The sequence below is a fragment of the Haplochromis burtoni genome, unplaced genomic scaffold, assembly GCF_018398535.1.
Source record: "Haplochromis burtoni strain Fernald_Lab_line unplaced genomic scaffold, NCSU_Asbu1 Contig_3, whole genome shotgun sequence".
NCBI lineage: Eukaryota > Metazoa > Chordata > Actinopteri > Cichliformes > Cichlidae > Haplochromis > Haplochromis burtoni.
This window is the reverse complement of record NW_024582364.1, coordinates 3,445,689-3,451,688: the sequence shown is the minus strand read 5'-3', so window position 1 is coordinate 3,451,688 and position 6,000 is coordinate 3,445,689.

The following is a 6,000-nucleotide window of genomic DNA, read 5'->3' as shown; positions in this document are numbered from 1 at the left end:
TGATTGTCTTTGCTTTGATCTGGTTTTGGGGCGGCCATGTTGTGCAGTGTTATCCTCCCATAATCTCTGCCATCGCTGAAACACTGCAGTGGAAAAAAACACTGACAGGGTTTCTGTGTCTCTGCACTGGGCAATATTTTCACCCCGCACAGTAAGCATGAAGCACCTTATCTATTAATAAAAGCTCAGGGAAGAAACAGTTCTGAGGAAACCCTGAATACATCTTGGAAAAAAAATATAGTTTATTCATCTGAAGAAGAAAATATTGCAGTTATTTGAAATGAAACAAGCAGGATTCTGGCAAGGTGACCCAGAACACTTTCTTACTTTGCACTTGGACTTCCACGTGCACGCCCTGTTTTGTTAATGAATAAACCTTCCACTTAATCAAATGCAACATTGCTTTCCCTTCAGCAACTAAAACAGTGCACAACAGAGGAGCTCTTATGTGCTGCTTTCTAAGGGGGAAATTTTAGAGCGCTAGCGCTAAAGCAGAACTTCAAAGGGATATTGTGCATCTATCCCAAATTAGCTGCCTTTGCAACTGTCTGAGCACTTTGAGACCATCCTCTGTTGGTAAGAATACATTATCTTGCGGTTGGGAAATTACAGGCATTTGTGTAGTAGTGCACCATGAAGGCTGCTAAAGGACAAAAAACTTGAATATTTCCCACATAAACACACAAAGGAGACTTAGTACAGTGAACAGAGAACCAATAGAGAAAAGCCCTTATGGTTTTCAGATCAACATTCCCAGACAGACGTGTTGTAAATATATGATACCTCTTCATGCCCAGTGCTCACCCTGCTTGGAGCTAACACAGGACTAGGGTGCCAAGCAGCAAATACAAGCATCAATACTTGATGGCTGTAAAACTAAAACGGGAAGTGAATATACAAAATGTGTCCTGCATTCTTGCAGCTCATGTCTGACATTTTATCACTGTAATAAAAATGTTAAGTAAAGGCTGATAAAAAAAAAAAGGACCACATGTTAGCTCACAAGCGGTCTTTGCAACAGGTTATTTAAGCCTCTTGTTTGGGGTCCAAAGTACATATTCAGCAAAAATATATTCAGTGGGAGAGCTGTCACGTTTGTTGACACACTCTTGGAAGACCTTCGGCAGTTTGCACTTGATTTGTATCACCTGCATGTCATTAAACCATGAGCATTTGCTAGCAATGTGAGCTACAGTAGAGACAGGACCTACATCATACTGAAATATCTGATCGGACCGCAGCTGAGCACAATACGACACAGTCTTTGGCGCTGTTTTTTTTTTTTTTTAAATCTTAATTACATAAACAAATGCATGATTAAAAGTTGTACCGAAGCTCTGCGCCAGCTGTTTGAGGCAAGCTGACACAGCTGTATACATGTGTCTTTGCACACTAAATCAAATGTCCCATTGTGTTCATCTGGAGTAAATTAGGGGGTTAGAGGGAGGGGCACCTCGAGGCTTTGATATACAGAGGAGGAAATGGGTAATGTCCTGGAACCACATGCAACATCCTAATAGGAGCTGGTGACTGATAAGAGGGAGATAACCAGAACATCCGTGTCTGTCTGCTACCTGTGACCTTTTTCTTTCTCCCTTTAACCAGCTCACAATGTTAGAATAATGCAGATTTGAACATATTTAAGCATACACGTTGATCAGTTTGCCCTCGTTTCATGTGAGGCTTAATAGTAGCAATATTCATACAATCACTCCCAAGCTCACCACTCACGCCCCCTGCCTAAAGAAGAATAGGCGATTTTTAAGCAAAATGGGTCCAATAACTTCACTCCCTAGGTTTTAGCGGCCACAAAATGATTGCAGTGAATGTGGTATTCCAATGTTGTTGGTTTGAATCCCAGCAAGTGGAAGGAAATTTAGGGATTCAGTGACAACCAGGAGCTGGAGAGCTGCAAATATCACACACCCTACTCCCTATAAATTCAGCTGATGTGCTGTGGATGAAGGCACTCAAGCCTCAACCACTGGAGTAGAGCTGGTCGGTTGCCAACAGAGGAAATCTGTGGTTGTACTAGGCAGCTCCTGTGTGAATGTGTAGCAGGGCGTGTCTGAAATACAGCCACTCTACCCAATATTTCAATTGCTTGGACAAATAAGCACCTAGAATAGAATTATCATTGTTTTACAATGTCATCAAATGAGTCGAGAGTCGCGGTTACAGTATAATTACAATAATCATTGTGGCTATTGTTGTGATTAAGATAAAAGAAGGCTGAAAGAATGCAGCATACTCTCCAGTCACAGGTCTGAGGCGATCAAATCTGAAAACATGGAAGATATGGCTTTTCATTCATTCATTTAAGGGCATAAATCATTCCCTTTGAAGCGCAGCCGAGACTGTTTGCAAGAAACATAAGAAAGCCAATATGGAGAGCAGCTGGTCAATCGAGATGAATATGACCTGCTGTTTGCTGAGAAGAAAAGAGAAAGAAAGGGAAAAAACGAGGAGGTAAAAGAGTGAAAACAGATGAATGTTCCATTCAATAACCAAAATATCTCTTTACGTGCTTGCACGCAATTTCTGTGAAAAACACGATGAGGCACCACATTTTCAGAGAGAAAAACTCTTGGATAGCTATCAATCCACAAAAAACACTTCTTTTTTTAACCTTCAGACACGCCACAGCTCTGTAAGGACACACTGTCACATGTTTGTTGCAGAAAGTGCAACTTACTTTGGCCACAAGAGAAAGCCTTGTTTGTAAGTCTTAAATTCACACAGCAGACAAGCACCAAACTTTACATCAGCCAAATGCAATATAAGCAGACTCACTGAACCGAGTTTGCAAAGCTGACCGCAATGAACTAAAATCAAAAAATTAAATCAACTCCCTCTGACTGCGGTCAAGGCAAAACATGAGTGCACAGAGAATTGGTTCGGGTGTTTATCACAGGTTATGCGGCAGAGGTCTGCTGCCCTCTTGTGTAGTGAAAGATAACTACAGCTCAAAGTTTGGCCTGATGCAATACCGAGAGAGAGAGAGAGAGAGGGAGCACAGTAAAAGCTGTATTTAATGTCACACAGTAAAAGCTACTGTTGGCTGCTCCCCTCATTCACAAGGGGTCACCCCAGCAGGTAGCTCCCATTATTTTGCTGTTCCTGCAACAAACCCCGAGGGATTTGTGTCCCCTCCCAGGATCAAAGCAAGGATCTTTCACTCAATGGGCAAACGTGCAATACACCGCCCTAGGAGCCACTCACACAGTATTATCAGTATTCTTATGTCAGTCATTCTGTTGTCTTTAGCAACTTTGAACACATTTGCGAGATAAAGCACATAAATCTGGTTTTCATCTTGCAAAAATAATGCACACGTTCACATTTCCAGGTGTCCAAGATATATTTAAAATTAAACAATTCAGGCAGCAAGGTCTTGGATTTGAATCCACCAGCCAGCTGGCTGTGTGTGTGTTTTTGTGTGGAGTTTTACACTCTCCCTGTGTTTGCCTGGGTTTCACCCAGGTACTTATGCTTCCTCCCACAGTCCAAGCTCAGTAAAGAAGATTAGAAGAACTGGTGATTCTAAATTGGTGATAGATGTGAATGTTGGTGTGAATGGTTATAGGTCTACCTTTGCAGTAGACTGGCAACATGTCCAAAATTTACCGCACTTTTTTGCCCTACAGCAGCTGGTCTCCAAACTCCTCGTGACCCTGAATCGGATAAGCGTAAGAAAATAGATGGATGAAATTTGCATTTGAAATGCCAAAGACGGCACAAATATTTCAGTGTAAATGTAAACAGGATAAATTCCACACAGGGATAAGAGTTCAAACTAATCTTTTAGTTGTCAGTAATAAAATAAGTAGTGTTGTTAATAGCAAAAATCACCTGTCACTTAGCTAGCAATAATTGATTTTATTAAAATGCCAGAATAAAATTGGTTTGTAGGTTTTTCAGCATTTTAACATATGCTATAAGTTGCATAACAGCCCCCTGAAATGCAATCCAAAGGTGAATACATGTAAACCTAACTGTGGATCAGTGCAGCGACAACAAATGGTGGGGATATCTGGTTACAGTATGCAGGAAGGCTGCAGTCGAACAGGAAAAGCCAATCATCAGACACCTTATCAAAATATGACAGCTGGCTGAGTCTGTCAGTGAAGGGGGGAACCTCCCACCCCACATGCTGGCGATAATAAGACCCTTGATATCTGCACTAAGCCAAGCAGTGAGTTCTGCTATCTCAACCACCTCTGCTATTGGTCTTAAAAACAACAAGGCGGACAGGGTTTTGGGATGTGATCATTAGAACAGTAAGCAACACTGCAGAAGTGGAAAAAAGTAATATTGCACATACAGTATTACAGCGTATAAAAGGTGAATTGTAAAGCTTTAAATATGTCACATCTCTGCTGTCAGAGACGCGCAGGTAGAATGCAGAAGTCTCTAAAAGCTCCTATTTTTCTTTTGCAAAGGAAACTTTCTTACTCTTTGGGCTTTTGATGAATCTTGGGCCTAACACTGGTGAACTGGTAATTCTCTGTGATCTCTGTGTGTCATCGTCTTGACTTTACACACAGTTATATGGCTCAGTTTACTGCTGTGCCCTTTTGGCTCCTCCTGTTTGCCTTCTGTTCTCGACAGAAGTCCTCCATTTATGAATTTTGATCAGGATTAGTAAATGTGATGGAGGACTGATTTGCTTTGCGTATGATTTGAATAATAGTGTACAGACAAGCAATCCTTGAACTTTCCTCGGAGCTTACTTTGCTTTTCTTTGACATTTTTTGCAGGAGGTTTTAATCAACCACCTCCGAGGTTATTCTTCAGGGTTGCATAAAGTAATTTATATTTAAGTTCAAAAATTCTTTAAAGCAACTGCATGTGCTGTAAAGAGCAGTCATTTTGGATCTGTAGTCTGGTGTCTGTTACAGTAAACAGCTCTTTTGGTGCCATTGGGTAACGGAAAGTCTGCTAAATTCAAGACTGAAGGACACCTAAATGTCACTGACCCCTTTTGTAAGCTTTTGGTGGCCACACCCAAAGCTCTATCCTGATTGGAGGCTTCCAGGTGATTTCTGTCCAACAATCATATTGATGGCTACCTGGGGGCCTTCAGAGGATTTCGTGTGAGAAGATGATCTCGCCAAGTGAGATGCTGTTAGGAGAGTGAAGAAAATGCATAGAAGAGAAGACCCTTCAGGCAGTTGTTGGAAAAGCCATCCATCCCCTGAGGAATGCTGGTCTCTGCCAGAGAAAACAACATAGAGCAATCTTTGTGTGTGAAACAAAGGGCTGGGCTTTCCCATAACAATGCCAAATCATCTGTATCCCCTCTTCCCTAGAGATCCACCTCTAGTGTGACAATAAACACAAACTTGCCCCCAAGAAAGTGAGAAAAGGCTAACATTTCCACTGAATCCAGTGATACAAAACAAACAAACATGGACAGGTGGGTTGGGTCAAAAGACCTCTTGCCCTTCACAGAGTTGCCTGATACCTTGATGAGGATGGATTTTCTCTTCCTTCTGCTTCCTGAGGTAAAGGGGTGCAAATGAGTCAGTCTTCCAAGTAAGGGATATTTGCACTCCTCAGGAACAATCTCCTTAGTGCTCATGCATCTTGTAAAGACGTAGTTTGGCTATGACAGACTAAAATGAAGGACAGCAAGGCGATATGCTTGTCCTTGAAGGACAATGTAAACATATTCCTTGTGTTTTGGAAGAATGGAAGTATAAAATATTTTTTTAATCTATGGAGGCAAACCACTAGCCTGAAATAAACACCTAAAAACATTTTGATCTTTTCTTCTTCCTGTGTCAGAATATATGTCGAATAAAATGCTTTTTCAGCTTCTGCCCTCAAAATAACTGACCAGCCAATGTTTGATAGCAATCATCAGACACCCATGATGTCATATGACAGCAAGGCTGGATACCAAATGCTCTGCTTCGCTGGTCATCACTCCAAAGGCATGGATTACTTCCTCACTTCCTCTAATAATCTTCCTGCATGCTGTAGTTGTGACATTCT